We start from the raw sequence: 27,556 nt of genomic DNA on the forward strand, positions 1-27,556 counted from the left end.
TTCATTTAAGCAATGGTACCTTAGTAGCAACTAACCTGTGCTATTACACTTGCAGAGAAAATTTATAAGATAATGGTCAAAGTTTCTGTTCTTTCCTCTCTTGCTTCTTTTAGCATTTGTTGAGCATCCCCTAGATTCTAGTAATGAAAAATAATTTTTAAAATTTAATCTCCTTTTCTGATTCATCAGCAAGAGGTATCCACAAACAGTATCCGTATCCAAGGTTATAAGGAATTACTTTATTAAAGTAACATCTTCTCCTTATTCTTCACTCCAACTTCTTCCTCATTCTTCACCAGCTTTCTCTTCAATCTTAGCCCTTTTTACCATCATTCAACACCCCAGCCTTCCCCTCTCTTTTCTGCCTGATCTTGTCCCCAATCTTTTCCTTAGTCACCACATGGTCTCCCTAATCACCTCTCCAGTCTTCACGTCACAAATTCCTGATCTTTCTTACTAACTCCTTATTGAGTTTAGGGAGAAAGCTTGGAAACGTTGTAATGAATGACTCTCCAACATCTTGGTGAAACGGAATAGCTGATATATCAGCAGCTGTGGTCAACAAAGGAAATACCCACTCCAGAATTATCCATTAGTCCGCAACAAATGATCTGAAGATAGAAGTTCAAGTTCCACCACGGTATCTGGTGATTCTGGTTTAATTAATTGCTTAATATTTAACCTGAATCATGAATATTAAAAATGGTAAATGACATAAAAACTCTTGTGTCATTATTGCTTTTTGAGGAAGGAAGTCTGAGCTATAGATATTTTCCCCACCATGCCATCAAATACACTAGTGTGTGACTCTATGACAAGTTTTAACTAACACTTTTCCTCAACATTTGCTACTTATAATCAGGTGGAATCGATTAGAACCATAGAACATTACAGCACAGAAACAGGCCTTTTGGCCCTACTTGGCTGTGTCAAATCATTTTTCTGCCTAGTCCCACTGACCTGCACCTGGCCCATATCCCTCCATACACCTCTCATCCATGTACCTGTTCAAGTTTTTCTTAAATGTTAAAAGTGAGCCCTCATTTACAGCTTCATCTGGCAGCTCATTCCACACTCCCTCTACTCTCTGTGTGAAGAAGCCCCCCCCCCAAAGTTCCCTTTGAACTCTTCCCCCTTCACCCTTAACCCATGTCCTCTGGTTTTTTTCACCCCTAGCCTCAGTGGAAAAAGCCTGCTTGCATTCACTCTATCTATACCCATCATCATTTTATATACCTCTATCAAGCCTCCCCTCATTCTTCTCAGCTCCAGGGAATAAAGTCCTAACCTATTCAACCTTTCTCTGTAACTCAGTTTCTGAAGTCCCAGCAACATCCTTGTAAACTTTCTCTGCACTCTTTCAACCTTATTAATATCCTTCCTGTAATTCGGTGACCAAAACTGCACACAATACTCCAAATTCGGCCTCACCAATGTCTTAAACAACATTACCATTACATTCCAACTCTTATACTCAATACTTTGATTTATAAAGGCCAATGTACCAAAAAGCTCTCTTTACTACCCTATCTACCTGTGACGCCACTTTTAGGGAATTTTGTATCTGTATTCCCAGATCCCTCTGTTCTACTGCACTCCTCAGTGCCCTACCATTTACCTTGTATGTTCTACCTTGGTTTTTCCTTCCAAAGTGCAATACCTCACACTTGTCTGTATTAAACTTCATCTGCCATTTTTCAGCCCATTTTTCCAGCTGGTCCAGATCCCTCTGCAAGCTTTGAAAACCTTCCTCACTGTCCACTACACCTCCAATCTTTGTATCATCAGCAAATTTGCTGAACCAATTTACCACGTTATCATCCAGATCATTGATATAGATGACAAATAACAATGGACCCAGCACTAATCCCTGTGGCACACCACTAGTCACAGGCCTCCACTCAGAGAAGTAATCCTCCACTACCACTCTCTGACTTCTCCCATTGAGCCAATGTCTAATCCAATTTACTACCTCACCATGTATACCTAGCGACTGAATCTTAACTAACCTCCCATGCAGGACCTTGTCAAAAGCCTTACTGAAGTCCACGTAGACAACATCCACTGCCTTCCCTTCATCCACTTTTCTTGTAACCTCGAGAAACTCTAACAGATTTGTTAAACATTACCTACCACATACAAAGCTGTGTTGACTCTCCCTAATAAGTCCCTGTCTATCTAAATACTTGAAGATCCTACCTCTTAGTACTCCTTCCAATAATTTACCTACTACCAACATCAAACTTACCGGCCTATAATTTCCCAGATTATTTTTAGAGCCTTTTTTAAACAACGGAACAACATGAGCTATCCTCCAATCCTCCGACACTTCACCTGTAGATACCGACATTTTAAATATATGTGCCAGGGCCAATTGAGGCTATCACGACTTCTATGAGATCATTGCTACTCATTCTGCCAGCTTCTTTAGAACAAAGGAGTATCATTAATCAGGACCAGGAAATCTGACAGCTTTTTATTCCATTAACTTGCACTCTAACTTGACCTTAAGTTATTATTTACTCTCAGCAAATCCTTTAGTCTCTTGTTTTGGCTCTGCTCATTGGGCTTTCTATAGTGAAGTCACATACATGTTATAACCACTCCACAATCTCCATCCTATTTCCCCTGCTCTACTTGAAAAGGACTCATGATCAATTTTGCTGTTCTCTGTTATAATGTGTGGAAATTTTTATAATCTTGCTTTAGAATCTCTCTTTTTCAATCTATCATCATTGTTTATACATCATTACTTGTTTTGGTTGGTTGGTGGTGCAGTGACATCAGCGCCAGACTCCGGAACCGAGGTTCCCGGGTTCAAATCCAGTTGGGCCGTTCCCGAGTACACTTTCCATCCGTGCTGGGTTGAGTGTTGAGCTCGGAACTTGACCTCGTAAAACAAAGAAAAAAACACTGCGAAATGTCTGTGTGAGGAGTGGTGCGCCACACATTCTTTCATTCCGCGCTTTGTAAGGCATGAAAATGCCCGACACTGGCCTCTCAGGCCTGAGTCAACGTCATCACAATTACTCGGTTCTAAAAGTCTTCCTACCCTTCAGCTTAGTTCTATTATTTTAAAAGTCTCATATTTTATACCAATACTTTCCTTTATCTGCTAGGTTAATTATAAGCAGAATACATACCCTAAGCTGGCATTGCTTCACAATAAAATGCACATTTGTTGAGATTATATATTGTAGTGTTCTCACACAGGTGTAAAAACTCTGAGCTAAACACCAAGTATAAACAGGTCAATGAGGCGCGATCCCAGTAAGATTAACCGTTTACTGTTCACTCTTCCACATTAACATATGGTGAAAACTGTTGATAAAACAATACAAAATATATACAGTATTTGTTTCCTTCTTGGCATCACATTTACATCATAAATACTTGCAAAAATAAAACTACAACAAACTATATTACATTAAAGTACAACATACAGTCAGAATCTACCTACGCCATCAACTGTTTTAAATACACTTCAACACAAACTATCCGCAACTCTTTAAATAACAAAGAACATAAACTTTATCAACCATCATTACTTTTAACAGAATCGGCGTTAACATTTTTACTTCAACATATCGATTATCTTATGAACTTACGGCGTTGCTTCTATGATGTTTCTAGTGCGTAGAAAGAAAACTTTTCTTGCGCTGATCCTACACACACAAGCCCCCTCCTTCCCAATTCTCCAAACCGGTATTTTCCCACAGGACGCGGCGAAACCGGGTGTAACGTCATCGCATGCCACGATATATCACAGACAACGAATTTACTATCAACAACACCTTAACTTTAACTAGAAAATGATTACAAACAAATTACTAAAGCGAAAATATAATAAACTAAACGAATGCCTTAAGGGCAACACATATATACTTCTACTTTTTATTGATATTTATCCACTGACAATCCTCTCTATCTGCTTTTCTAATCTACCAGCCAACTTTTCTCTCAATCTGATGCAACTGCCTTTAAGACTCCATTTTCTTAGCATAATGTGTCACTCTCAAACACAACAAATAAACCTATCATATTATATCACTTTTCCCTACAGAAGCAGTTCTTGCCGAAACGTGATTCCAGGGCAACATTCATACACCATCAATCTATGGGCATGACTCAGGGACTTGTGCTGTATTATTATTAATTATTATTATAACTGTATGGTTTTCTCTTATAATTATATGTGCTATATGTGCTATGCTTCTGTATTTTGCCCTTGGTCCCAGAACACTGTATCGTTTGGTTGTATTCATGTATATGGACAATTAAACTTTAATGTTTTAACTAGCTCTGCTAGGACCTCACACAGGGTCCAAGAGAACCAGTACTGTTGGGTAGATAATTATATTAATATGGTCATCCCTTTCTTATTCCTTAGTTCCACCCATAATGCCTCACCAGACGTGCTCTCCAGTCTGTTCTGACTGAGCACTGCTATGATATTTTCTCTGACTGGTAATGCCACCCCTCCCCCTTTAACACTTCCCAATCTATAACATCTGAAACAACAGAACCCTAGACAATTGAGCTACCAGTCCTGCCCTTCCTGAAACCAGGTCTCATTAATGGCTAACATTGTCATAATTCCACGTGCTAATCCATGCTCCTAAGGCTCATCTGCCTTTCCTACAATACTCCTTGCATTGAAATATACATTAGTCCTACCATGCTCAACCTTTCAATTTCTGACTTTGTATGTAGGCTTAACATCCTTCCCACAACCACTTCACTACCTGCTCTGGCGCTCTGGTCCCTATCCCCCTGCAAATCTAGTTTAAACACCAGCCACTCCCCAACTCCCCATGAGGCATTTGCAAACCTTCCCAATAGGAGATTAGTCTCCCTCAGTTCAGGTGCAAACTGTCTCTCTGTACAGGTCCCACCTTCCCTGGAATAGAGACTAATGATTTAAAAATCTGAAGCCCTCCCTCCTGCACCATCTCCTTTGCCTTGTGTTGAACTGTATAATCTTCCTATTTCTGGCTTCACCAGCACGTGGCATGTGTAGCAATTCTGAGATCACAACCCTGGAGTTCCTGGCCTTTAATTTAGCATCTAGCACCCTGAACTCACTTTGCAGGACCTCATCACCCTTCGTACCCATGTCACTGGTACCAATGTGAACCATGACCTCTGGCTGCTCACCCATCCACTTAAGAATGCTATGGACTCAATCCAAGATGTCCCTGACCCTAGCACCTCAGAGGCAACATCATATCCGGGAATCTCGTTCTTATCCACAGAACCTCCTGTCTGCTCCCCTAGCCATTGAATTCCCTATGATTACAGTTTGCCTCTTCTCCTCTCTTCCCTCTGAGCCACACAGCTAGATTTAGTGCCAGAGACCTGGCTGCTGTGGCTTTCCTCTGCTACATCATGGCCCCCAACAGTATCCAAAATACTCTGAATTGTGTTGCTCTGGATTTCCAGCATCTGCAGTTGTGTGTGCTCTATATAGGCTATCTAACCCCTTCCCTCCTCCTTTACATCTGCCCTGCACCTTGCGTGAAACTACCTATCTATCATCCCCTCAGCCTCCCAAATGATTTGAAGTTCATCCAGTTCCAGGCCCAATTCCTTAACATTATCTTGAATAAAGGAATCACTTTAGCTACCCTCTAATTTTCTGGTATCTCACCTGTGGCTATTGAAGGTGCAAAGATCTCTTTAACTCAGCCTTTGTCTCCTTTAGCAACCTGGGCCTAGGGATTTATGCACGTTTAGTTGCTCCAACTCAGCTAACAGCCTCCTTCATGCCAACATGCTCCAGAATATCACCATCTCACTCCCAGAGATCTCATCCCCCCTGTCTTTCTCCTAAGAGAATACAAATGGGAAGTAATAAGACCTCAGTCACATCCCCTGGCTCCACTTAGATTTCCCTTTGTTCCATTAATGGAGCTACTTCATCCTGGATAGCCGCTTGCTTCTAACACGTCTTGGAGCTCTCTTTCCTCTTGTCTGCCAGTGATATTTCATGGACCCCACGCCTGAAATACTCTCCCAGAATCTCATACTCCTTAGGATTTTCAACTGCCCAAGTCTCCCATATGCTTTCTTTATATCCTTCATCGAATCTCTTGTCATCCAAGGTTCCCTAATCTTGCCATCCTTACCTTTCACTGATACAGGAACATGTTGATCCTGAACTCTATCTGCCTTGTGAAAGATCCCCACCTTTACCGGCAAATGGCTTCTCTCAATCTACTTCTACTGGCCTTCTCCCCAGTGGAGACCTTAACATCCGAGCCAGCACTGAGCAGCTTCATCATTCTCTCAAGGATCTTCGGGCTTTATCAGCAATGCATTCCATTCACTCTGCCTAGATAGTCATGAACAAATTTCCAAGAATCTCTCTGATGCTTGTACCTGGAAACTGAGTTTGACTTGGCAGACCATGGCCTGAGTTTGTTTTTTGGAGTAACAGTCAACAAAACCCACCACTCTGGAAGTTTGATGGAGGGGTTATTATGATTCTGTCCACAAACTTTAGATTTCTTCTTGCTTCACGTTTAAGGAGCACACAGTTTGTAGCTGCGAATAGGTACAGAGCTACTAAGTTATGGGCTGTTTAACTGGGTCAGATCCCTCACCACGGGTTGCAAATGACAATTGTTATTTTGCACTGTCAATAGAACCAATTGGGTTGAACATATTTCAAGAAGTTTTGACCGATGATCCGATTCCAAGGTCAACTGTTCTGCCCAAGGTCATAGAAAGCTACAGAAAGTTGTGAACACAGCCCAGTCCATCACGTACACCAGCCTCCTCTCCACTGACTCCATCCACACTTCCTTTTGCCTTGGCCAAGCAATAAGGATAACCAATGGCCCTTCCTTCTTCTGTCATTCTCCCTTCTCATGTCTCTGTCAGGCAGAAACTTGAGAGAACATACACCAGACTTAAGGACAGTTTCTATCCTGCTGTTATCAGACTCTTGAATGGAACATTTTTTATGGTAAAGTTAAACGTTTGACTCTCAATCTACCTTGCCCTAGCCCTTGCACTTTATTTGTTTACCTACATTGCTCTTTCTCTGCATTGTTATGATTTTCATTACCTTTATCTATTTATCTATGGCATGATCTGTCTGCATGGCACACTAACAAAAAGCTTTTCAGTCAATGTGACAATAACACACCAATTATCAAGTGCCCTGCCCCAGTAACCTCACCTTTGATGACCCAACATGTCCCAGTACTGGTAAAGGTGAGGGAAAAGATGAGAAACTCAGGGGGACATAATGGACAGGAAGGAGATCATTGGTTGTGGAGGATACTGGGAGAGCCTCAGTTTCGGTCATTGCTGTGGTGGGAGACAGTGGAGATGGGGGAAGTGTGCAGTTTAGCCAATGTACTGTAGTATTTGAGTGGTGCCATTTGTTGTGTTTTTCTGCCTTGGCTTACCATAGTGCTGGCTTATGAACAGTTAACCAATGAATGGGAAGAGACCGAAGAACAGCACATTCCCTGCGGATGGCACAGTGATGCAGTGAGACCTGCTACCTCTGGCCCTAGAGACCTGGGTTCATCCTGATCTCGGCCGCGGTCTGTGTGGAGCCTGAGTGAGTGGGTATCTTCCAGAAGCTCTGGTTTCTTCCCACAATCCAAAGAGGTACAGGAGGTAGGTTAATTAGCTGCTGTAAAGTGTTCCAAGTGTGTGGGTGAGGGGTAGAATCTGGGCAATTGGGGGGAGGGGTGGAGTTGTTGGGAATGTGGATGCTGCAAAGGGTTATGAACTCAGCCAGCTTCATCATGGGTACAACCCTCCATACCATCCAGAACATGGACAATTCATGCCCTCTTCTCAATGTTACCATCAGAGAGGAGGAACAGGAGCCTGACAACCCACATTCAATATTTTAGGAGCTTCTTTCCCTCCACCATCAGATTTCTGAATGGTCCAGAAAAGAAGAATACTTCCACTATTCCTCTTTTGCACTAATTATTTATTTGATTTTGCTATTGTAACTTAGAGCATTTGTTTATGCCTTGCACTGCTACAAAAAAGCAACAATCTCACATCCATCAGTGATAACAAACCTGACTGCAATTCTGATTGGGCTTATAATCCTTGAGTTTAGAAGAATGAGAGAGGGGGACCGCTGTAAAGTCTCTCCGGATTTCATGCTTTACAGCGGTCCCCCTCTCTCAGAACCAAGGAAAACAGTACTGGCCATTTAGGACTGAGATTGGGAAAAACGTCTTCACCCAGTGAGCAGTGAACTCTGGAATTCTCCACCACATGATGGTATCTGAGGTTAGTTATTAATAATTTGAAGAATGCATTTAATATATAATTATTAAAAATATTGAAGAAGGACTTTAATGGCTAACGTAATGAGGTGAGAATACAGAAACAGGAACTGATTTTAGCCAGTCAACTAAGATCATTTCAAATGATAGCATAAGTTTAAGGGCTGAATGGCCTGCACCTGCTGCTGTTTTCTGTGTTCTATGTTTCTGGTGCTTTCAATCCTGACCCTGGGTAGTGTTTGTTACAAAAGCCTCTTGCTTTCAAAACCACTTCATTAGCAGAGAATTCCTTAATCCAGATTTAATAGAACATTTTTTTGTCCGCCTTCCTCATGCTCAAATTGCATTAGAGAGGAAGCAGATTATCATAGATCCTGTCTCTGCCGTCAGCAGGGTGGATTTGAGTGTTTGCATTGCTGGACCTTGATCAGTATTCATCTAGTGTGCTGCACACATCAGACTCCCAAAGGTAATTTAGAGTCCGTGTCAGCTCTCAGTGACAAGGGCACACACAGCACCAGAGGTCAGGGTGTTTTAATAAGAGATTAAATCTTAAAAGGAAGCGCAGCAGTGTCTGAGATTGCTTCTCAGAAACAGGATAGACAGCAGGTATCATCTTATTATTGCAGTTGGCAGATTTACAGACACCGAATGTGGTTGATATGTCATAGCACATATCACATGACACAGCACAGGAAAAGGCTTTTCAGCCCAGTTTTCCATGCCGACCAGGAAACTCCCTGAGCTAGTCCCATTTGCCCATACTTGGCCCATATTCACCAAAATCTTTCCTATCCATGTACCTGTCCAACCACTTCCACTGGCAGCTTGTTTCACACACAAACAATCCCCTTGGGGAAGCAGTTGCCCTAAATAAATCTTTCTCCTTTTTTCCTATCTCTAGTATTTGAATCTCTTCCCCTAGGGAAATAACTGTGTGTATTTCACCCTATCAATTTCCCTTTTGATTTTATGCAACTCTAAGAAATCATCCCTCATTCATGGAGCACAGAAACAGGCCCTTCCATCCATCTGGCCCATACTGAACTGTTTTTTTTTGCTTTGTCTCATCAATCTGCACCCTTCCCATCCATTTACCTATCAGCCTTTCCCTATAACTCAGGTCCTCATGTCCTGGCAGCATCCTTGTGAGTTTTCTCTGTACTCTTTTAATCTTATTGATATTGTATCTGTGGGTAGGTGGCCAGATCTGGACACCATACTCCAAATTATGCCTCACCAATGTCTTATACAACTTCACATAAAGTCCCAACTCCTGTACTAAATACTTTGATTATGAAGGCCAATGTGCCAAAAGCTTTCTTTACGACCCTATCTACCTGTGAACCCACTTTCAAGGAATTATGGATCTATATTACCCAATCCATCTGTTCTACCACTCTCCTTGGTGCTCTGTCACTCACCGTGTAAGTCTCCTAAACTTCAGGGAATAAACTTCACTGTAAATCTTCTTTGCAGTCTTCCAGATGTATTTCCTGTAAGAGGGTAACCACACCAAACATGTACAATAGAGTTTATCTGTCCCTCCACTTTCCTCAGGGTGTTGCTTCTGCATTTCCTGGTGTCAGTGCAGTGCACCATGTCTCCAAACTTCAGAATGATCTTTGCCAATTGTGCCCCTGCGTTGTCACTGGCCATGTTCTCCTAGAGAAACATTCCAGTGTCACCGGCTATTGGCTGGCGTTGAGTGAACCTCCATGTCATTGTTGTCTCATGGCCTGCTTCAGCATCAATGCATTCAGCTGAGCCTGATCCCTCAACTAGCAGCTACACCCAGGGTGGAGAAGCTGAAAATGGCTTGGGGAGCTTGAGATTGATGCGAAATATAGAGGACGTATGTCTGAGGTGAGAGGTGAAAGGTTTAAAAGGGACCTGAGGGATAACACACAGGGTGGGGGGGTTGGGTGTATGGAAGGAGTTGCCAGAGGAAGTGGTAGAGGCAGGTACAACTGCAACATTGAAAAGACATTTACACAGGTTCATCGATAGGAAAGGTTTAGAAGGATATAGGTGAAATGTGGGAAAATGCTCAGATGGGCATCTTGGTTGGCATGGACTCATTCCATGCTGTATTGTTTTGTGACTGTATGACTCCATGTTCTCTGAAGGCACCAGGACCAGTTGATAAATTGCCCAAGAGGTGCATTCATGTTTACAATGGGCAGGTGGGCATTCAGCATGCGATATCCCGAGCGATTCAAATGTGGGAGGGTTCCTGCCTCCCTCCTACCTTCCCGACAACAACAGCACAGACAGCAGGAAGATCTGTGGGCCTCAATTCCCTTACTGTCTTTGAGTCACAGGAAACTACAGCATTGAAACAGGCCTTTCATCCCCTCTAGTCCCTGTTGACAGTCTTCTGCCAAGTTGAATCAGGACCATATCCCTCCATACTCAACTCATCCTATCCAAACTGCTCTTATATGTTACAATTGAACCTGCATCTACCACTCTCACTGGCAACTCTTTCCACACTTACACCACTTCAAGATGGTGCCAATAGGCGGCGACTCTCTGCATCCAGCTCTGATGGGAATCATCAAATATTCCAGTTTAGGACAATTGCAGCTAAAATCTAAAGACACAGCAAGCAACATTGTTTTATAATTCTTTAAAAAAACATCTATCAATCCTTAAAAAGCAAAGGATCCGGGATGGCAGACTCAGGTTGTGAGTGCAGTTCCCCTTTAAGAAAACAAAAGCGGGGAAGGTGTGCTGAGCTACAGTTATGATTTAAGTACAGAGGCCTTAGAACCCCACTCCCAACCATGAATGTACAGTCTCTGGAAAATAAAATTGAAGACCTCAGAGCAAGATTGCAGCACCAGAGGGATATCAGGGACTGCTGTGTACTTTGCTTCACAGAAACATGACTCACCCATGACATTTTGGATGCAGTGCTGCAGCTCGATGGCTTCACCATTCTCTGCAAAGACAGGACAGCTCAGTGTTTTAAAGGTGGGGGGGGGTAAGTATGCTTCATGATGATTAACTAAATGTGGTGCACAGACATGGCAGTTCTGTCTCAGTCCTGCTCACCTGACCTGGAACATCTAGCGGTCAAGTGTTTGAAGAAGTTTTTCACCATCATTCTGGTAGTGGTGTACATTCCAACTCTGGCCAACATCAGCCAGGCACTGGAGGAGTTGAATACCATGATCAGCAGTCACAAAACAGTGCAGGTGTGGACTCCCCTATCATTGCGGGGAATATCAACCAGGTCAGCTTGAAGCCGTCTCTGAACAACTACCACAAACATAGTACCTGTGCAACCAGAGCAGCCAGCACAATTGTCCACTGTTATATCACCTTAAAGAATGCTTACACTGTGCCATCCCACACCCACACTTTGGAAGTCTGATCACTTGGCTGGATTTCTACTCCCAGCGAACAGGCAGACTAAAGACCATAGCACCAGTGGTGAGAATGAAGAAGATATGGTCAAGGAAGGCAGAAGAGCACCTACTGCTTTAAATTGATAGACTGAACAATATTCAGGGATTCACCTTTGGATCTGAATGAATACACCACAATTGTCACTAACTTCATTAAGACCTGTGTGGATGAGTGTGTGCTTTTGAGAACATACTAGATATACCCAAACCAAAAGCTGTGTGAGATTCATTGTCTGCTGATGTCTAGGTATGTGGCATTCAAGACCGGTAATCCAAAATTATACAAGAAGTCAGATTCAGAATCAGAATCAGGTTATCACTGGCATGTGAGGTATGACCTATGGAAGGCTATTTTTAAAAAATTCCAATTGATGTAGAGACAGAATCAAATGCATGCTCTTACAGGGCTTGTAGGTTATTACTTCCAACAAGGCAAAACCTAACATCATGAATGGCTCTGACATTTCACTCCAAGATGAACTCAAGACCTTTTATGTGCACTATAAAAGGGAGAATAAAACTGCACCTGTGCAAATCAATGCAGCATCTGGTAACCCTGTAACTTCTGTCTCATAAGATAACGTCGGAACATCTTTCATGTCACAGGGCTGCATGTGTCTTCAACCATGCCACCCTCCCACCATGCTTCACCCTCACCATTCCCAAAATCATGTTCCCGTCAGATTTAAAACTCGCTCTCCACTCCACATTGACAAATAGGTACTGTGCAAAAGTCTGAGGCACACTAGCCATATATATGTGCCTAAGACTTTAGCACAGTACTGTATATATTTCTTACTGTAATTATAAACATAGAAAACAATACAGGCCCTTTGGCCCACAAAGCTGTGCTGAACATGTCCTTACCTTAGAAATTACCTAGGATTACCCATAGCCCTCTATTGATAGTTATGATGCTTTTATTAGGTATTGCAATGTACCACTGCCAGAAAATAAGATATTTCACAGTATATACCAGTGATATAAAACCAGATTTTGATTCTGATTCTCTATGCTAATACCCTTGTATTATTTATCTGCATCTTCTCCAGTGCTATGATATCCACCCTACACTGTGGAGACCAGAATTACAGCCCACACTTTAACTATGCCCAAACATTCCCCCTATTGTTCTATGCCATTCCAGCAGGAGATCCCTATCCTCATATTCAATGCCTGAGTGGTTGAACCATGGGTTGTACAATCATACAGCACATCTATCCCCCACCCTGTGATCCTCATCTATACTAATTCCAATTATCTACATCAGAACCATATTACCATACACCTTTCATATCCAAGATGCCTTTAAAACACTATCCGTACCTGCCTTCACCATTTCTCTGTCAGCCCGCTCTAGATATTCACCCCATCTATCTGAAATAAGTACAGTACCTCTCAGACTTCCTTTAAGTTTTTTCCGTTTCATCTTAAACCTGTTCCCCCTAGTTCTAGACCGGTTTTCTGGTCTGGAGAAAAAAGTGCCCTTTATAATTTGATAAATGTCTGTAAGGTCACCTCTCAGCCCTCAGTGTTGCAGATGTCCTGAAATTTGTTGTTTTGTGGTAGCAATACAGAATAAGACAGTAAAATTACTAGAAGTTACAAATAGTTACTAGAAGTGCAAAAGAGGTAGTGTTCATGAGCTCATGGGCTATCCAGAACCTTCTCTAATAAGAGGAACATCTGGGAGGTTAGCAGGGGATGGAAAACTGAGAAATTCTACTGCTCAGTCTGCCCTCGATAGCTAAGAGAATTCTGTATAATACAATGACCACAAGACCCTAAGATATAGGAACAGAACAAAGCCATTCGACCCATCAGGTTTGCTCTACCATTCAATCATTGCTGATTTTTTTCTCAGCTTTATTCTCCCTATAATCTTCAACCTCCTTATCAATTAAGAACCCAATTACATGCACTGACATGGCCTCTAGAGCCCTTTGTGGCATTAAATTCCACAGATCACCACCCTTTGGTTGAAGAAATTTCTTTTCATCTAAATTTATTCTGAAGTTGTGGCCTTGGATCCCAAACTCTTCTGTAATGGAAACTTCCTCTCCTTCATCCACTCTATCCAGATCTTTCAGTAGCCAGTGGGTTTCAATGAGATCCCCCCTTCATCCTTTGGAACTCCATCAAGTACAGACCCAGAAACATCAAATGCTCCTCATACATTCAGCCTTTCATTCCCAAGATCAGTCTTGTAAACCTTTTCTGGGACCTGTCCAGGGACAACACAGCCTTCCTTAGATATGGGGACAAAACTTGCTCACAATATTCCAAATACAGCCTGACCAATGTCGTATAAAGCCTCAGCATTACATCCTTGTTTTTACATCCTCTCAAACTGATCTCTAACATTACATTTGCCTTCTTTATTACCAACTCAACCCACAAGTTAACCTTGAGGGAATCCTGAATTAGGACTCCCAAGTCCCTTTGTAGCTCTGATTTCTTTGCCCAAGCTCTAGCAGGACCAAACAAGGATAAGATGAAGGATTTACATGATGTTTAGTGGCATACAGCTCAAGAACAGGCCCTTCGAACCACTATATCGTGGCCAACCTTTCTGCCTATCTGTAGTAATCCCATTTGCCCATGTTGGGTATGTCTCCTTCTCTGCTTTATGGGAACACAGGAGATTGCAGGTGCTGGAATCTGGAGCAACAACAAATTGCTGGAAAAACTCAGCGAGTTGAACAGCATCTGTGGGAGGAAAGAAACCCTGCATCAGGATTGACACAGCCTTGATACAGGGTCTCAGCCTGAAATGTCAGCAATTGCTTTCCCCCCACAGATGCTGCTCAGCCACTGAGTTTCCCCAGCAGATCGTTTGTGGCTCCTTACATTCTTGCATCAAAGTGTCTTGTTTAAAAAGCACAGGGAAAATAAAATCAGAGAGAAAGAACAGAAAACAAATCTGCACCTGGGAAAGGACTGTTGTGAGTGTGCTGGAGTTTTTAGATATGGAAATTGCATTTTTACACCACCCTGTTCGCAACTCTCTGGACTGCTGGACAGGGCGAAGCTCTGCTGCCATCTACAGATGATAATGAGTACTATTTATTATCCACATAAATGCTTCAAATCAGAAATTTGATCTTCCACGAAACAGACCAGTAGAGATTTAAGCATCCTTTACACAAGCTTTGAATGCCCAAACTGTAATGTTTCACTGAAAGTTCTTCAGTCTCCCAATCCACTTACTTTCTTTGCAGAGTGTAGAGGACTGAACTCAATATATCACGGAGACATCTCTCCCTACCATTGGTAGTATCTACAGAAAGTACTGCTTCAAGAAGGCAACATCTATCATCAAAGATCCCCACCATCCAGGCCATGCCAACTTTTCACAACTATCATCAGAAAGGAGGTAGAGAAGCCTGAAGGCCCACTCCACCGGGCTTTGGAACAACCACTTGCTTCTCGAACAAATCTGCACAACTTTAATCAATACCTCAGTATAGCAATGACTGCTTGGCACTACAATGGATATAATTGTTATAATTATGTGGTTACTTGTATAATTTTAAATAATTTGCTGTTAATTTGAACTTCGAATGTGTTATTTTTTTGTGAATATTGCGTATCTGTTACTCTGTGCCTCTGACTTTGCTGCAAGTAGTTTTTCATGCCACTTGTGTGTATGACAATAAACTTGACTGTGTCTACTCAGGCACGGTTATTTCACCCTGTCACAGTCACCAGAGGAACTGCATCAGGGTTTTCGGTAGGTTTGAGAACGTTGGTGTTCCATGTGCCTGCTGCGCTTACCATTTATGGAAAGGTGATAAGGCTTTGCAACCTCAAGAGATGAGTCACCTGCAGGAGGGTCCCAACCTCTAATCTGCTCTCATAGCAACAGCATTCATATGGCTGGTCCAGTTGAATTTCTGGTCAATGGTGATCCCCAGGATATTGAAGGTAGAAGAAAGTTTAGTAATGTAAATAGTCCTGAATATCAGGGAGTAGAGGCCTTTGATGAAGTGAGTAATTAAGTTAAACATGGGCCATCTCAATCAGGCAAGCATGGCGGAATAAAAATTCTGGGAACACAAACTCTTGTCTATTTCCATGATTGTTTTGTTCTGTTGCAATAACTTTCTGTTTGTGGGCTCAAACTGCATGAACAACTGGGGATGGAAACACTCCACAACCCCTCCCCATTGTGGAAAAAAATGCACTTGAGTACCAGTGCATTCAGTGAAGCTGAGGCACTGAGGCCTGCTGGTCTTTGGGGGCCCAGGAAACTGAGCTAGTGTTCAACGTTTACTGTCATATGCACAAATACATGTATGTACAAAAAAAAACTTAAATTGTACCAATATCATAGACACTTAGCATTAAATATACAAGAGAAGTTTAAAGTCTAAAGTTTTTTATTTATTTGTTGAGATACAGCGTGAAATAATAGGCCCTTCTGCCCCTTTAAGTCATGCCAGCAATACTCCAATTTAATCGCGCCTAATTGCAGGACAATTTACAATGACCAATTAACCTACCAACTGGTACACCTTTGGACTGTGGGAGGAAACTGGAGCACCCAGAGGAAACCCAAGCGTTCATGGGGAGAACGTACAAACTCCTTACAGGCAGCAGTGGGAATTGAACCCAGTTCACCTGTACTATAAAATATTGGGCTAACCATTACACCACAGTGCTGCCCCAAGTTCAAAGCAAATTTATTATCAAAGTACGTATATATCACCATATACAACCCTAAGATTCATTGTCTTTCAGGCATTCACAGCAAATACAAGAAATACAATAGAATCAACTAAAGACTGTCCCAAAAATGACAATCAATGTGCAAAAGACAATAAACTGTGCAAGTACAGAAAGAAAAATAAAATAATATTGAATAGGATGAAAATAAGGTATCAAATCAGAAACAAGCAAACAAATTATATCTTGCCACACCTTCTATAGATGGATGATTAGAAATTATACACTCTTTCATTAGTAAAGCTAAAGCAATTAATTCCAATAATAGAACTGTTCTAAAGATATAAACATGAGCTTTGGACTAGATTAGTGCAGAACATTAAACATAAAGAAAGCTGCAATAAGGCTAATAGGATAAAAAAACAGACAATACTACCAACGGATGAGTATGAAACATATACTGTAAGTATTTGGGATATCAACAAGTAAAGAAAATAAAGCACAGTACAGTAAAAGGAAAACTTCTGACAGGAATTACTTCAAGGCATAAAATTGTCTGCCAAACAGAGCTCAATAGTAAAAATATAACAAAGGCATTAAACACTTTCATTATATCCATATTAATATATTCTTTTGGCATAATATCTTGGTCCAAAACCAATCTGGAAAATTTACAAAGAAAAATAAGAACTGAAATAATAAATTTTAGAAAAACTGTATACTCGACCACATTTAGATTAACACTACCTACAGCAGAAGGAGGAAGAGGAACAGACATAGAAATGTACACAACAGTCAGATAAAACTTCTAAGGATATATTTTCATCAATGACACCAGGATTCACCTTTCCACAGGAGCATATGCAATTCATATAAGAAGTGGACACCGCTAAAATGAAAGCACAACCCAGAAAAATTAAGAAATTATCATTACAGTAAAAAAGGTTAAACAACTGAAGAAAGATATTCCCATGATCTGAGCAGGCGAGATGTCCACAAGAAACAGAGGGATTCCTTGTGGCAACAAAGGACCAAATAGTTAACACCAAAAATTATCAAAATAATTAATAAAAGACCAAGAAATTCAGGATGATAAATGTAGAAAATGCCAAGAAAAACCAGAAACAATCCAACACATTACAGGATCCTGCAGCAGTTTAACTCAATCTGATTACTTACACAGGCAATATCAAATGGCAAACATCATGCACCAAAAGCTTGCTTTAAAATACAAACTCATAAAGATACCATACCTTATTATAAATACAAATCTGATCTAGTTTTAGAGTCAGATTCTGACAAATTATATTACGACCATTATTACAGATAGGACAATCCCTAATAACTATCCAGATATATTACAGGATAAACAAACAAGAACTACTTACTTAATAGAAATACTTGGGGTGATTGATAAGTTTGTGGCCTAAGGTAGAAGGAGACAATTTTAGAAAACCTAGCACATTTATTTTTCAACATAATCCCCTCCTACATGTACACACTTAGTCCAGCGGTCTTGGAGTTGAACTGCACGTGCATGTAACGAGAGCGTCTGTAAGGAGATGAGTTATACAGCTCTTGTTACATGGAATTACTCCTGCTGTGGACCACCTGGAGATCCAAGACGCTCTCGATACATGCACATGCAGTTCAACTCTTTGAGTGAAAATGCAGAAAGTTTGAAGTTAATAACACATCTCCTTGTACCTTAGGCCACAAACTTATCAATCACCCCATGCTGTGGACCACTTCTGGAGGTCCAAGATGCCGACTTCTACAAAGAAGGGATCCATATGCTGCACGACCGATGGACTAAGTGTGTAAATGTAGGAAAAATAAATATGTTAGGTTTTCTAAAATTGACTCCTACCTTAGGCCATGAACTTATAAATCACCCCTCGTAGCCATTACAAAACAACATAACATGGTATGTTGCTTCCCAGGTGCCAAGGTACATGATGTCTCAGATCGGATGCAGAGTAATCTGGAAGGAGAGGGTGAACAGGCATAAGACTTGGTATATGTTGGTACCAATGACATAGGTAGAAAAAGGGAAGAGGTCCTGAAGAGAGAATTCAGGGAGTTGGGTAGGAATCTGAAAAGCAGAACCTCCAGGGTAGTAATCTCAGGATTGTTGCCTGTGCCACGTGCTAACGAGCGCAACAATAGCATGATTAGGCATATTGATACATGATTGGAGACTAGAGTAAGGGGCAGGGTTTTGGGTTTCTGGATCATTGGGGCATTTTCTGGGGGAGGTATGACCTGTGCAAAAAGGACTGGTTACACCTGAAACCAAAGGGGTCCAATATCCTAGCAGGCAGGTTGAATAGATCTGTTGGGAGGGTTTAAACTAATTTGGCAGGGGATGGGAACCGGAGTGATAGGGCTGAGGAAGAGGAAAACAGAAATAAATCAAAGATAGCATGCAACAGAGATGATAGAAAGGACAGGTAGGAGATGAGGCATAATCACAGCTAGTGGGATGACTTACAGGGCAATAGAGGCTTGATGCAGTTAAAACAGAAGGCAACGAATTCCGGACTGAAAGTGTTATATTTGAATGCATGCAGCATGAGAAATAAAATGGACGATCTTGAAATTCAGCTAGAGATTGGCAAGTATGATGCTGTGGCCATCTCTGAAACTTGGATAATGGATGGCTGCCATTGGGAGCTGATATGGTGTATCAGAAAGATAGGCAGAGGGGATGTTGTGGCCTTGTGTATAAGAAATAATATAAAATCATTAGAAAGGGATGACATAGGATCAGAAGGTGTAGAGTCTCTATGGGTTGAGTTAAGAAATGGCAAGGGTAAAAGGACCCTAATGGCAGTTGTATACAGGCCTCCTAACAGTAGCCGGGATGTGGATTACAAATTTCAGCAACGGGCATGTCAGAAGGGCAATGTCATGATAATCATTGTGGATTTTAACATGAAAATAGATTGGGAAAACCAGGCCAGTACTGGACCTCAAGAGAAAGAGTTTGTAGAATGTCTGAGGGATGGCTTTTCAGAACAGCTTGTTGTTGAGCCCACTAGCAGATCAGCTGTGTTGATTTGGGTGCTGTGCTTTGTTCCGGAGATGATAAGAGAGCCTAATGTTAAGGAACCATTAGGGAACAGTGATCACAATATGATAGAGTTCACTTTGAAATTTCAGAAGGTGAAACTAAATTCCAATGTGTCTGCACTTCAGAGGAATAAAGGAAATTACAATGGCAAGAAAGGGGAACAGTCCAAAGTTGACTGGAAAGGGACTCTAGCAAGAAGGAAAGCAGAGCAGTAATGGCTGGAACTGCTGCAAAAAATGAGGGAAGTGCAAGACAGATATATTCCAAATAAGAAAAAAATTTCGAATGGAAGGACACTACTGTGGCTGACAAGTGAAGTAGAAGCCAAAGTAAAAGAAAAAGAGAGGGCATACAAGGAAGCCAAAGCCAGTGGGAAGATAGAGGATTGAGAAGCTTTTAAAAACTTGCAGAAGGAAACTAAAAAGGTCATTAGGAAGGAAAAGATGAATTATGAAAGGAAGCTGGTGACTAATATCAAAAAAGATACTGAAAGCTTTTTTAAAAATATAAAGGGCAAAAGAGAGTTGAGGGTAAATATAGGACCAATAGAAAATGACACTGGTAATATTGTAATGAGAGATGCAGAGATGGCAGAGGTACTGAAAGTGTATTTTGCATCAGTCTTCACAGTGAAAGACATCTGCAGTATACCGGTCATTCAAGAGTGTCAGGGAAGTGAAGTATGTGCAGTGAAAATTACGACTGAGCAGGTGCTCAGGAAGCTTAATGGTCTGAGGGTGAATAAATCTCCTGGACCTGATGGAATGCACCCTCGGGTTCTGAAGGAGAGATTGCGGAGCAATAACAATGATCTTTCAAGAATCGATAGATTCTGGCATTGTACTGGATGACTGAAAAATTACAAATGTTACTCCGCTATTTAATAAGGGTGGGAGGCAGCAGAAAGGAAACTATAGACCTGTCAGGCTGACATCAGTGGTTGGGAAGCTGTTGGAATTAAGTGTTAGGGATGAGTTAACGGGCTACCTGGAGGCACATGACAAGAAAGACCAAAGCCAGCATGGTTTCCTGAAAGGAAAAATCCTGCCTGACTAACCTACTGCAGTTTTTTGAGGAAATTACAAGCAGGAAAAGGAGAAGCAGTAGATGTGCTGTACTTGGATTTTCAGAAGGCCTTTGACAAGGTGACGCACATCAGGCTACTTAGCAAGATAAGAGCCCAAAGGATTACAGGGAAGTTACTAGCATGGATGGAGCATTGGCTGATCAGCAGAAAACAGAGAGTGGGAATAAAGGAATCCTATTCTAGCTGGCTGCTGGTTACCAGTGGAGTTCCACAGGGATCGGTGTTGGGACCGCTGCTTTTTACAATGGATATCAATGATGTGGACTATGGGTTTAATGGATTTGTGGCTAACTTGCCGATGCTACAAAGATAGGTGGAGGAGCGGGTAGTGTTGAGGAAACAGAGAGCCTGCAGAGAGACTTAGATAGTTTAGGGGAATGGGCAAAGAAGTAGCAAATGAAATACAAATTGGAAAGTGTATGGTTATGCATTTTGGTGGAAGAAATAAACGGGTAGACTGTTATTTAGATGGGGAGATAATTCAAAATGCAGAAATGCAAAGCGACTTGGGAGTCCTTGTGCAGGATACCCTAAAGGTTAACCTCCAGATTGAGTCGGTGATGAAGAAGATGAATGCAATGTAGCATTCATTTCTAGAGGTACAGAATATAAGAGCAGGGATGTGATGTTGAGGCTCTACAGGGCACTCATGAGACCACACTTAAGACCATAAGGTATAGGCGCAGAAGTAGGCCATTCGGCCCATCATGCCCATTCAATCATGGGCTGATCCAATTCTTAGTCATCCCCACCCCCCTGCCATCACCCCATACCCTTTGATGCCTTGGCTAATCAAGAACCTATCTATTTCTGCCTTAAATACACCCAATGACTTGGTCTCCACATCCACTCACTGCAACAAATTCCACAGATTTACCATGCTCTGACTACAGTAATTTCTCTGCATCTCTGTTCTAAATGGACATCCTACAATCCTGAGGTCGTGCCCTCTTGTCCTGGACTCCCCTACCATGGGAAATAACTTTGACACATCTAATCTGTTCTGGCCTTTTAACATTGGAATTTTTCTATGAAATCCCCCCTCGTTCTTCTGAATTCCAGGGAATAAAGCCCAAGAGCTGCCAGATGTTCCTCATACGGTAACCCTTCCATTTCTGGAATAATTCTCATGAATCTTCTCTGAACCCTCTCTCTCCAATGTCAGTATATTCTTTCTAAAATTAGGAGCCCAAAACTGCACACAATACTCCAAGTGTGGTCTCACGAGTGCCTTATAGAGCCTCAACATCACGTCCCTGCTCTTATATTCTATACCTCTAGAAATGAATGCCAACATTGCATTCACACTTGATTAGCCAGGGCATCAAAGGGTAGGGGGAGAAGGCAGGAGAGTGAGGATGAATGGAAGAATTTGATCACCCATAATTGATTATCAAAGCAGACTTGATGGGCCGCACTGCCTACTTCTGCACCTGTATCTTATGGTCTTATTAACACACAGAAATCACTAAGTGAAAAACACCAGAAATACGCTGAATTAAAAGAGGAAATTGAATACTAACAGGGTATACCATAAGATATAAGAGCAGAATTAGGCTATCTGGCCCATCAATCATTTTTTACTATCTCCTCCTCAACCCCAGTTCCCAGCCTTCTCCCTGTAACCTTTGATACCATGTCCAATCAAGAACCTATCAATCTCTGCCTTAAATACATCCAACAACCTGGCCTCCACAGCTGCATGTGGCAACAAATTCCACAAATTCACCACCCTTTGGCTAAAAAATGTCTCCTCATCTCTGTTTTGAAAGGGTGTCCCTCTATCCTGAGGCTATACCGTCTTGTTCTAGACTCTCCCACCATGGGAAACATACTTTCCACATCTACTCTGTCTAGACCTTTCAACATTCGAAAGGTTTCAATGAGATTCCCCTCCTCATCTTTCTGAATTTCAGCAAGTACAGGCCCAGAGCCATCAAACGTTCCTCGTATGATGATCCTTTCATTCTTGGAATCATACTTGTGAACGTCCTCTGGACCCTCTCCAATATACATTGTCCCAATAATAATAACTACAACCGGTATCACCCCAAAGCCACTACACAATAGTATTGAACAATTAGGTTAATACAGCAATATTTATATAAATCTTCAGAAAGCTACATTACTAAACACCATTAGGATAGTCTGAAGGTTTCAAGCAATTGAGAAATGATGTGTGCTTGGCTATGCTCATACCTCAAGTTTTACCAGCTTGAGCTAAGAAATTTTTTTTAATAAATAATAATAATAATAAGTAAGTAATAAATATTAAACACATGAGATGAAGAGTCCTTGAACATAGTTATGGGAACATTTGACTTTTGGGCATGTGAAGTTGAGTGGTGTTATCCCCTCTGGTTTAAGAGCCTGGTGGTTGAAGGGTGATACCTGTTCCTAAACCTAGTGGTGTGAGTCCTGAGGCTCCTGCACCTTCCTTCTAAAAGCATCAGTAAGAAGACAGCATGGGCTGGATGGCGGGAGTCCTTGATGATGGATGCTGATTTCCTATTCCATGTAGATGTGCTCAACAGTGGGGAGGGTTTTACCCGTGATGGACTGGATCGTATACATTACTTCTTGTAATATGAATTGATGTCATAAGGGGACAGGAGGCTGGACCCAAGTGGAGGACGCAGGCACTGAAGTACTAGGGGCAGGACGGGAACAACTAAACGATAGACAAGATGTGGTGACCGTGGTATGCGTGAGGGACGTGACGTTCAAGGTGATTCTGGGGTTCCGTGAGAGTCTTAGAGTTCGGGCAAGGAGGAGGATCCCAGAGTTCAGGCAGGCAGGAGGATCCCAGAGTTCAGGCAAGGCAGGATCTAGGAGCTCAGGCAAGGCAGGATCTAGGAGTTCAGGCAGGGTCTAGGAGTTCACTGGGCAGGCCGCATAACTCCTGGGCAGGGCCCGGACCTCTCAGGCAGGAACACGGGGGCCTGAGCAAGTCACGGGGCACGTGGGTAGGTTGCAGGGCACATCCCATCGGCAGCAAGGGATGGAAAGGGGCAGAGTCCCCCACCAGGCAACAGCAGTCCGGCCAGGATTGCCCAACGGACGAAAGGGACAGGAAGAGAACAAGGTCCAGGGTGACTGCCAGACTTACTCGAAGAACTCGTCTTTAATGAGGGGAACTCCAAGCCAGGGCAACCAGAGGAACAGGATAAACAGAACGACCCGCCAACTCCACTCAGTCCCAGAGCCCCCTATATACACCGCCAGCTGATGGGCATCAGGTGCACCTCCTTGAGCCCCAACAAGCCACGATGATTCACAGGTGTGACTAATTGGGCTCAAGGGCGAAAGGAGGGATGGCTACAAGACCCGGAGTCCGGAGTCCGGGGGACCAGATCAAGACCCAGAATGCGGGCTCCAGACCAGACCATAACAATTAAAGATAAACACAAAAATATAAATTAAATTATATAAGAAAGAACACAATAAACAAATAAAAAAACTCTACTGTAGTGAAAAGTGTCATAGTGTTGCTACATTAGTGATTAATGCTGTGCAGATTGGTGCCAGAACTGAACAGCTGAAGGGAAGTAGCTGTTCTTGAATCTGGCAGTCTGGGACTCCAGGCAACTGTACTTCCGATCTGATGGTAAATACGAGAAGATGGCATGGGCTGGATGGTGGGGATGTTGTAGTTACTAACGGTGAAGTCGTTTTTGTCGAGGTGGTTAAGGGCCAGGTGGAGGGTGGTGGCAATGGCTTCATCTGTTGAGCGGTTGGGATGGTATGCAAACTGCAGGGGGTCCAGTGAGAGGGGCAGCAGGGTCTTGATATGCCTCATGATGAGCCTCTCGAAACACTTCATGATGATGGATGTAAGTGCAACGGGACGGTAGTCACTTAGGCAGGACACTGAAGACTTCTTCGGTACGGGGACGAGGTGGCGGCCTTGAAGCACGTTGGAATGGTGGCGCTGCTCAGGGAGATGTTGAAGATGTCAGTGAGAACATCTGCTAGCTGGTCTGTACATCCTCTGAGCACTCTACCAGGGATGTTGTCTGGTCCAGCAGCCTTCCGTGGGTTGACCCTGCACAGGGTTCTTCTCACGTCAGCCACGGAGAGACACAGCACCTGGTCATTCGTAGGAGGGGTGGACTTCCTCGCCGCCACATCATTTTCCACCTCAAACCGGGTGTAGAAGTTATTCAGAGCATTTGGGAGGGAGGCATCACCTGCACAGTCAGGTGATGTTGTCTTGTAATTGTGATAGCACTCCTTTGAAATATGCTCAATGGTCATGAGGGCTTTACCTGTGACGGACTGTGCCATATCCAGTGTTTTATATAGTTTTTTTTTCCCCATTCAAGGGTATTGCTGCTCCCATTCTAGGCCATGATGCACGCAGTCAACATACTCTCCACTACACATCTATAAAAGTTTGTCAAAGTTTTAGATAACATGCCAAATCTATGTAAATTTTTTAAGACAGTAGAGGCACTGCTGTATCTTCCTTATAATGGCACTTACGTGCTGGGTCCAAGACAGATCCTCTGAAATGATAATGCCAAGGAATTTAAAGTTGCTGACCCTCTCCACCTCTGATCCCTTGATGAGGACTGGCTCATGGTCTTCCAGTTTCCTCCTCCTGTAGTCTTTAATCAGCTCTTTGGTTTTGCTGCCGTTGAGTGAGAAATTGTTGTGGCATCATTCAGCCACATTCTCTATTACCCTCCTATATTCATCACCACCTTTGATTTGGCTCACAACAGTGGTGTCATCAACAAATTAAATGTGGCATTGGCAACTACAAACCACGTCTAGTGAGTAAGTGGAACACAGCAGGCCAGGCAGTATCTATAAGGAGAAGCGCTGTCGACGTTTCGGGCCGAGACCCTTCGTCAGGACTAACCGAAAGGAAAGATAGTAAGAGATTTGCAAGTAGCGGGGGGAGAGGGAAATGCAAAATGATAGGAGAAGACCGGAGGGGGTGGGATGAAGCTAAGAGCTGGAAAGGTGATTGGTGAAAGTGATACAGAGCTGGAGAAGGGAAAGGATCATGGGACGGGAGGCCTCAGGAGAAAGAAAGAAGGGGGGAGCACCAGAGGGAGATGGAGAACAGGCAAACAACTAAATATTTCAGGGATGGGGTAAGAGGGGGAGGAGGGGCATTAACGGAAGTTAGAGAAGTCAATGTTCATGCCATCAGGTTGGAGGCTACCCAGCCGGTATATAAGGTGTTGTTCCTCCAACCTGAGTTTGGATTCATTTTGACAATAGAGGAAGCCATGGATAGACATATCAGAATGGGAATGGGACATGGAATTAAAATGTGTGGCCACTGGGAGATCCTGCTTTTTCTGGTGGACCGAGCGTAGGTCTCCCAGTCTGCGTCGGGTCTCACCAATATATAAGAGGCCACACCGGGAGCACCGGACGCAGTATACCACACCAGCCGACTCACAGGTGAAGTGTCGCCTCACCTGGAAGGACTGTCTGGGGCCCTGAATGGTGGTGAGGGAGGAAGTGTAAGGGCAGGTGTAGCACTTGTTCCGTTTACAAGGATAAGTGCCAGGAGGGAGATCAGTGGGAAGGGATGGGGGGGACGAGTGGACAAGGGAGTCATGTAGGGAGCGATCCCTGCGAAAAGCAGAAAGGGGGGGGGAGGGAAAAATGTGTTTGGTAGTGGGATCTCGTTGGAGGTGGCGGAAGTTACGGAGAATTATACGTTGGACCTGGAGGCTGGTGGGGCATTAGGTAAGGACAAGGGGAACCCTATCCCGAGTGGGGTAGTGGGTGGATGGGGTGAGGGCAGATGTGCGGGAAATGGGAGAGGTCCAACGTATAATTCTCCGTAACTTCCGCCACCTCCAACGGGAGGTGCAAGTGCGACACTTCACCTGTGAGTCGGCTGGTGTGGTATACTGCGTCCGGTGCTCCCAGTGTGGCCTTTTATATATTGGTGAGACCCGACGCAGACTGGGAGACCGTTTCGCTGAACACCTACGCTCAGTCTGCCAGAAAACAGCAGGATCTCCCAGTGGCCACACATTTTAATTCCACGTTCCATTCCCATTCTGATATGTCTATTCATGGCCTCCTCTATTGTCAAAATGAATCCAAACTCAGGTTGGAGGAACAACACCTTATATACTGGCTGGGTAGCCTCCAACCTGATGGCATGAACATTGACTTCTCTAACTTCCGTTAATGCCCCTCCTCCCCTTCTTACCCCATCCCTGACATATTTAGTTGTTTGCCTGTTCTCCATCTCCCTCTGGTGCTCCCCCCCTCCTTTCTTTCTCCTGAGGCCTCCCGTCCCATGATCCTTTCCCTTCTCCAGCTCTGTATCACTTTTGCCAATTACCTTTCCAGCTCTTAGCTTTATCCCACCCCCTCCGGTCTTCTCCTATCATTTTGCATTTCCCCCTCCCCCCACTACTTTCAAATCTCTTACTATCTTTCCTTTCGGTTAGTCCTGACAAAGGGTCTCGGCCCGAAACATCGACAGCGCTTCTCCCTATAGATGCTGCCTGGCCTGCTGTGTTCCACCAGCATTTTGTGTCTGTTGTTGTTTGAATTTCCAGCATCTGCAGATTTCCTCATGTTTGCTCTAGTGAGTAGGTGATCACTTGGGGAGTTGATGTGAATGTGGAGAGAATAAAATGGGATTAGTGTGAATGAGTGGTTGATGGTCAGTACAGACTTTGTGAGCTGTAGGGCCTGTTTCTGTGTGGTAGGACCTTATGGCAGTCATGATCCCTTCATGTAGTTCTTGTTGAAAACCAGATGGGTCATGATTTAGCACCTGAATCCAGGTGTAAGCCCAGAACTTCTTTTCTAATGTCCATTTAAGCAATTTGATGCTATCCCTGCTCAGGTGTTGTGAAAAACGACGAGAACCCATTGGTGGGCACCTATTTCCACCAATCATTGTCTTCCTTGTTTACAGGCCAATGTCTTTTAAGAAGTGTCTTTCCTACTCCATTCCAAGTTTTTCTTTGCCACAACAATGATAGTCTAGAGGGGACGTCACGTGATGACATAGGATCGAGACGCTGGAACCCAGCTCTCCCATAAAAAGTTA

The 27,556-nt window shown here is 43.0% G+C and overlaps 1 protein-coding gene across 3 annotated transcripts in view; it reads right to left on the reverse strand.

Moving 5' to 3' along the window:
- LOC140714953 (E3 ubiquitin/ISG15 ligase TRIM25-like) overlaps nt 1–27,556 on the reverse strand; it is a 106,505-nt gene that overhangs the window by 15,770 nt on the left and 63,179 nt on the right. The window contains exon 9 of one of the 3 annotated variants that reach the window (XR_012096035.1): nt 17,873–18,335. The exons of the other annotated variants lie outside the window; for them this stretch is intronic. The gene's annotated coding sequence lies outside the window, so the exon portion shown is untranslated. Of the gene's footprint in view, nt 1–17,872; nt 18,336–27,556 lie in introns of those variants that run through there. 3 annotated transcript variants of the gene reach the window in all.

This window comes from Hemitrygon akajei, chromosome 22, assembly GCF_048418815.1.
Source record: "Hemitrygon akajei chromosome 22, sHemAka1.3, whole genome shotgun sequence".
Lineage (NCBI taxonomy): Eukaryota > Metazoa > Chordata > Chondrichthyes > Myliobatiformes > Dasyatidae > Hemitrygon > Hemitrygon akajei.